The sequence below is a fragment of the Chiloscyllium plagiosum genome, chromosome 41, assembly GCF_004010195.1.
Source record: "Chiloscyllium plagiosum isolate BGI_BamShark_2017 chromosome 41, ASM401019v2, whole genome shotgun sequence".
In the NCBI taxonomy this organism is placed as follows: domain Eukaryota; kingdom Metazoa; phylum Chordata; class Chondrichthyes; order Orectolobiformes; family Hemiscylliidae; genus Chiloscyllium; species Chiloscyllium plagiosum.
Window position 1 is genome coordinate 6,768,241 of NC_057750.1, and position 7,202 is coordinate 6,775,442.

Consider the following 7,202-nt stretch of genomic DNA (forward strand, 5'->3'; position numbering starts at 1 on the left):
AGAGGGTCAGTGCTGAGGGAGTGCCGCACTGTTGGAGGGTCAGTGCTGAGGGAGTGCTGCACTGCTGTCAGAGATCCAGCCCTCCCCCAGTATCCTGGGTAAATGTTTACCCCTGAACCAGCCCCACTACCACAAGTAGATCACCCAGCCATTCTCACAGTGCAGACTATGGGATCTTTCTGTGTACCAGATGGCTGCCACCCTGTCCACACACTGCGACAGTGATATCACAAACGAAAATGAATTCGGAGGCCATGCACTATCTTGGGGCACTCTGAGCTTTTAAGACCCACTGCAGCAATTAAAGGCCACCTTCCCATTTGCCATCGGTCTCAATAGTTTCACAACTCCCCCCGTTCCCAGCTCACTGCCAAGTCCATGCAAGACATAAGGGCAGCCGACCCCCATATACTGCTGTCGGAGGGTCAGTGCTGAGGGAGTGCCGCACTGTCGGAGGGTCAGTGCTGAGGGAGTGCCGCACTGTCGGAGGGTCAGTGCTGTGGGGGTGCCGCACTGTCGGAGGGTCAGTGCTGAGGGAGCGCTGCACTGTTGGAGGGTCAGTGCTGAGGGAGTGCCACACTGTCGGAGGGTCAGTGCTGAGGGTGTGCCGCACTGCTGTTGGAGGTCCCAGGTTTGATTCCAGCCTTGGATGACTGTCTGTGTGGGGTTTGCACAGTCTCCCCATGTCTGTGTGGGTTTGCTCCGGGTTCTCCGGTTTCCTCCCACAGTCCAAGGCTCCCAAGATGTGCAGGTCAGCTGAATTGGCCAGGCTAAATTGCCATAGTCAGAGGGAAATGGGTCTGGGTGGGTTACTCTTCGGAGGGTCGGCGTGGACTTGTTGGGCTGACGGGCCTGTTTCCATGCTGTAAGGATACTAATCAAATCTAATCAAATACAGTACAAACTCAATTATCCCAACAGCAATTATCCAAATTTCAGATTATCTGAACAAGATCTCAAGGTCCCGATGATTGGATAAATCCAAACATTCGATTTTCCGAATGAAATACTCCCCGCCCATGTCATTCGGATAATCGGGTTTGCCAAACTCGAGAAAACACCCATCACCTCGCTCACTCGTGCTTTCCCTGAGTTGGCTCCCACATTCTTCACCTGTGCGCAGAGGGGAATTCCTCACCATTTGCTTTGGATTAACCTCGACCTTAAACGAAGGCAGGAATTCAATTACCTTTTAGAAAACGGTTGTGGCATAACAGGGTTGGGCTGAAAATCAAATCGAGACACTTGCTTCGGACCCAGCTTCATCCACAGCCATCGCCAAGTCTGTACTAACCCCTGGCAGGGGCTGGTACTTTCTATCAAGGGAGACGAAGTGAATGGTGCAGCTCAGCAGAAGGCAGCTTTACCCCGGGCTCAGTCAAGCCTTTCAGACTTTACCGATTTACTAACAGTGGAAAGCACCCTGTGCTTAATCTCGTCCTTCTTCTGAGTCGGTCCCTCTCCCACAAGTTGACAGAAAACACACAGAGAAAAAAAAAAATTGGTTTCCTTTTGGAAATCCCCAGTTCAGTTCTGACCTATCATCATTCCACTTCTGTGTAACCCCTTCAGTACAGACCTCCACCAGTTCAATTCTAGTATGAAGAGTGAGAACAGAAAAATGGTCCCAATGTGATGCCAGTCAGTGTGCCATCGCTCACACATCAGCTCGCTCCCTAACCCTAGCCCCAAGCCTTCCCAATGTAACGCAGGTTCCTTAAGGGAGGGTTTTAGTGACGTGAAAATGTGACCATACATTTCCTTTTTACAAATTCTTATCTCTGTTGCTGCTTGTTCTGCAAATGACTTGCACCTCAATCATAGTCCACCAATTCAAGGCCTCACAGTTTTCGCTCCAGGTTCATGGGTTCAAACCCCACCCCGGCAGCTAGGAAGGAGGGGGAGGGGGGGGGTGGGCGCGGGGAGGGAGTTGATTTCGCTCACCTCTGCAGTTGTTGCTGTAAAATACTGTCAAAATCCATCTAGGCCCAGGTTAGGGGAGGGGAGATCTGCCAACCTTACCCAGTCTGGGTCTACACGTGACTGCAGACTCGCAGCAACTGGGGAGGTGGGGAGCTGACTCCTAACTGCTCTCGGAAATGGCACAGCTCAAGGGGCAGTTGGGGACGGGCTGCAAGTCTATGCCACGCAAGGGTAAAGGAAATTGAAAAGTGAAATCCTCATGTGGTGTGCCATAAACCTCTATAAGGTCACCCCTCAGCCTCCGATGACAGTACCTACCACTACGCCTCCAACCTCCTGTCACGGCACACCGCATGAGGATTTCACTTTTCAATTTCCTTTACCCTTGCGTGGCATAGACTTGCAGCCCGTCCCCAACTGCCCCTTGAGCTGTGCCATTTCCGAGAGCAGTTAGGAGTCAGCTCCCCACCTCCCCAGTTGCTGCGAGTCTGCAGTCACGTGTAGACCCAGACTGGGTAAGGTTGGCAGATCTCCCCTCCCCTAACCTGGGCCTAGATGGATTTTGACAGTATTTTACAGCAACAACTGCAGAGGTGAGCGAAATCAACTCCCTCCCCGCCCCCTCCCCCCTCCCCCTCCTTCCTAGCTGCCGGGGTGGGGTTTGAACCCATGAACCTGGAGCGAAAACTTTCAGCCCGTCCCCAACTGCCCCTTGAGGGCATAGGTTTTGGGTGAGAGGGAAAAGTCGTAAGAGACCAAAGGGGCAACCTTTTCACCCAGAGGGTGGTGTCTGTACGGAATGAGCTGCCAGAGGAAGTGGTGGAGGCTGGTACAATTACAGCATTTAAAAGGCATCTGGGTGGGTATATGAATAGGAAGGGTTTAGAGGGATATGGGCCAAGTGCTGGCAAATGGGACTGGATTAATTTAGGGTATCTGGTCGGCCTGGGCGAGTTGGACCGAAGGGTCTGTTTCCGTGCCGTACATCTCTGTGTCTCCAGGATTAGCTAATCCTTAGGATTAATTCTTCAGGGGTGAGGGTTTGAATCCCACCTGGCATCCGAGGGGATTTAAATTCAATTAATCAAGCCGGTGTTTAAAATCGGAGAGGTTTGGGTTGTGTTTGTGAGTGGGTTGTTTGACCACGGTGTGCTGCCCTTGTCCCGAGCTGAGAGTCCAGTAGGTGTCAGTGTGTAGTCAGCGTTTGGTCGATTTGGCATTGACTCAGCACAGAGCTATGTTTGAAGTACTGTGCCGTATTTTGCTCCTTTCTGGTTCTCGCAGACATTATTTCGGATGAATGCAGGCAGCTGTTGTGATCTGTGGTCAACCGTGCTGTTTGAATGCTGAATACTGAGTGTGTCTGTCACTTCTCACTGAAGGCGAATTCACTAACGTTCTGACGTGGGTGATGTCAAACTGCTCGCTGGAGAGCAAGGGCCTGCAGAACAATAACTTTCTGCATCATTCCACAGTGTTCACCTCCACCTCCTGAATTGGGAAATGACCCTTCAACAAGGCTTACCATGCCAATGTTGTACAGTAGCTCAGGTGAAACCACTGTTGGACCAGACAGTCGGGTAACCTGGTCACTGTGTTACAGCTCACACAGAGTTGTTGTGATGACATGCATCTTTCTATAGGTGTTTGTAGCCTGGAGCTGTGGATAACGATGGCAAAGATTGCAATGTTCTCTCCTGCTCTATCTCCCGCCATTGGACTGTCATTGAGCCATAGAGATGTACAGCACAGAAAATAACCCTTCGGTCCAACCCATCCATGCCGACCAGATATCCCAACCCAATCTAGTCCCAGCACCCGGCCCATATCCCTCCAAACCCTTCCTATTCATATACCCATCCAAATGCCTTTTAAATGTTGCCATTGTACCAGCCTCCACCACTTCCTCTGGCAGCTCATTCCATACACGTACCACCCTCTGTGTGAAAAAGTTGCCCCTTAGGTCTCTTTTATATCTTTCCCCTCTCGTATGCCCCCTAGTTTTGTCCAAGGGCGTGCAGGTTAGGGTGGATTGGCCTTGCTAAATTGCCCCATAGTGTTCAGGAAATTGTAGGTTAGGTGCATTAGTCAGGGTAAATGTAGAGTAACAGGATAGGGGAATGGGCTGGATGGGTTACTCCTCAGAGGGCCGGTGTGGACTTGTTGGGCCGAAGGGCCTGCTTTCACACTGTAGGGATTCTAATTCTAATTTGTTGGTGGGGTTGCATTGAGTGGTGTAACTTATTGATTTGTAGCAAGTTTCGTTTTGATTTGTTTGGTCGAGTAGTTAGTTTATTGTAACTGTTGCTATACTCTCAGGTTGCTATATATTTTGTAATTTTATAATTTTGTAAAGGAAAACCAATTTTTTCAATCAAAATAGTTATTAAAAGAGAAAAGATTGGCAGATTATCTTTCCTGGAGGAAGCAGATGGGTTTGAACAAGATCCCTATTACTGAGACGACCTTCCTGATCAATTCTGTTCATTGAACTAAGTTTCTCAAAGCAACACACCAAAGCTGGAGTGACCTAGTGGGTCAGGTAGCATCTATAGAAACAGAGCCCAGTGACCATTCTGACCCAGAACATTGACTCTGCTTCACTCTCTCCACAGACACAGCTGAACTGCTGCTGCGATTACAAGTTTCCAGTGTTTGGCTCGATGTTAAACTCTCGAGTTACCCCACTGAGATTTGATCCCACATCACAATGCCAGATGTTTGATAACAAGCCCAGCGACGTAACCACTATGCTACCACACTGCGGTTCGTTGAATCTTAATTCAAGCTCAGACCAGAAACCTGGGATACTTTTAGAGAATGGTTTTTATTTGCAAGGCTCAGACCCTGCTCTGAGCTGTATGGGGCCTGACCTCCCAGTACATAATCACCGGGGTCGCAATTATACTACAGTGTACCCACCTCAGGTTCCCCCATAGCATGGTGTCTCAGTGGTTAGCCCTGCTGTCTCACAGCTCTAGGGACCTGGGTTCGATTCTACACTCAGGTGACTGTCTGTGTGGAGTTTGCACGTTCTCCCGGTATCTGTGTGGGTTTCCTTCGGATGCCCCAGTTTCCTCCCAGGTTAATGTGGATTGACCATGCTAAATTGTCCCATAGTGTCCAGGGATGTGCAGGTTAGGGTGGATTGGCCATGCTAAATTGTCCCATAGTGTCCAGGGATGTGCAGGTTAGGCTGGATTGACCGTGCTAAATTGTCCCATAGTGTCCAGGGATGTGCAGGTTAGGGTGGATTGGCCATGCTAAATTGTCCCATAGTGTCCAGGGATGTGCAGGTTAGGGTGGATTGGCCGTACTAAATTGTCCCATGGTGCCCAGGGATGTGCAGGTTAGGGTGGATTGGCCGTGCTAAATTGTCCCATGGTGTCCAGGGATGTGCAGGTTAGGGTGGATTGGCCGTGCTAAATTATCCCATTGTACCCAGGGATGTGCAGGTTAGGCTGGATTGGCCGTGCTAAATTGTCCCATTGTGTCCAGGGATGTGCAGGTTAGGGTGGATTGGCCGTGCTAAATTGTCCCATGGTGCCCAGGGATGTGCAGGTTAGGGTGGATTGGCTCTACTAAATTGCCCCATAGTGCCCAGGGATGTGCAGGTTAGGGTGGATTGGCCACCCTAACCTGCACATTCTCCCCGTGTCTGCGTGGGTTTCCTCTGGGTGCTCCGATTTCCTCCCACAGTCCAAAAATGTGCAGGTTAACGTAGATTGGCCATGGGAGATTGCCTTGTTGTTCAGGCTGTAAGTTTGCTGGCTGAGCTGGTAGGTTTGCTCTCAGCTGTTCTGTCAACCAGCGAGGTAACATCATCAGTGAGCTTCCGGTGTTCTGTCCTGTTTTATATTTATGTGTCTTACTCTGTTAGTGTCCCATAGTGTTCAGGGATGTGTGGGCTAGGGGGACTAGTCATGGGAAATGTAGTGCTACAGGCATTGGGTGGGTTGGTTGGACTCGATGGAGCGAATGGCCTGCTTCCAGATTGTAGGGGTTCTCTGATCTATGATTCAATGAATATCCATCTGAAAGACTGTCAAGGGCTGAGTCTAGCAATCCTCTGAACAATGTGACCTCGGGCAGTGTAGCACTCCCTCAGTCCCGCATAGTCACAGAGATCGACAGCCCTGTGAAAGACCCTTCTGCCCATCAAGCCAGCCCCAGTCAAAAACAACCCGCCAAACACCCTGGGGATCCCATTTTCCAGCACTTGGCCCAATCCCAGGGAAAGAGAGTCTGGATAAAGGTAAACTGTTTCCACTGTTATGAGGAAGGGTCATTCAACCTGAAACGTTAACTCTCTGCACATGGTCAGCTTTTCCAGCAACTTCCATTTTGGTTGTGAAGCGTTTCCCCGGATTGGGGATTCGAGAACCAGGGAAATGGTCGTAGAATCAGGTCCAGACAGTTCAGGAGAGATGGTAGGATTAGATTCTCCACCACCCTCTTGGCGAGAAACGTATCCTCACATCCTTCCCTCGAAACTTTTTGCCCTTTCCCTTAAATCGACATCTTTCTGGCATTAATGTCCCCTGTCAGCCGAGCGAGTTTCTCTGGAAATGGGATGTGAGCACAGAAGCAAGGGTGGTACATTTCCTTTGCCTGTATTGACTCATGCCAATGACACTAAGATGAATGTTCAGAGGACTGTGGCACTCTGCAGAGGAACGTAGATACTTTGACTGAGTGGGCAAAGGTCTGGCAGATGGAATACAATGTTGATAAATGTGAAGTGCCCCATTTTGGGAGGACTAACAGTAAAAAGAATTATTACTTGAATGGTAAAAAGTTGCAGCTGTGCAGAGTGAGCTGGGTGTCCTTGTGCAAGAATCACAGGTTAGTCTGCAGGTACAACAGGTAATTAAGAAGGCAAATGGAATTTTGTCCTTCATTGTTAGAGGCACTGAGTTTAAAAGCAGGGAGGTTATGCTGCAGCTGTACAGGGTGTTGGTGAGGCTACACCTGGAGAACTGTGCACAGGTTTGGTCTCCTTACTTGAGAAAGGATGTACTGGCCTTGGAGGGGGTGCAGAGGGGGTTCATTGGGTTGGTTCTGGAGTTGAGGGGGTTGGCTTATAAGGAGAGACTGTGTAGACTAAGATTATATTCATTGGAATTCAGAAGAATGGGAGGAGGGATCTTATAGAAACATATAAAATGATGAAGGGGATAGATAAGATGGAAGCAGGGAGGATGTTTCCCCTGGAGGGTGAAACTGGGACAAGAGGGCATAGCCTCAAAATTAGGGGGAAGCAGATTTAGGACAGAATT

At 49.6% G+C, this 7,202-nt stretch overlaps 1 protein-coding gene across 1 annotated transcript in view; it reads right to left on the minus strand.

Annotated features, from left to right (window-relative positions):
• The window catches only part of LOC122542695 (TNF receptor-associated factor 3-like), a 61,274-nt gene extending 59,599 nt beyond the window's left edge, over positions 1 to 1,675 (minus strand). The window contains exon 1 of the mRNA XM_043680674.1: positions 1,190 to 1,675. The gene's annotated coding sequence lies outside the window, so the exon portion shown is untranslated. The remainder of the gene's footprint in view (positions 1 to 1,189) is intronic.
• Between the last annotated feature and the right edge of the window lie 5,527 nt (positions 1,676 to 7,202).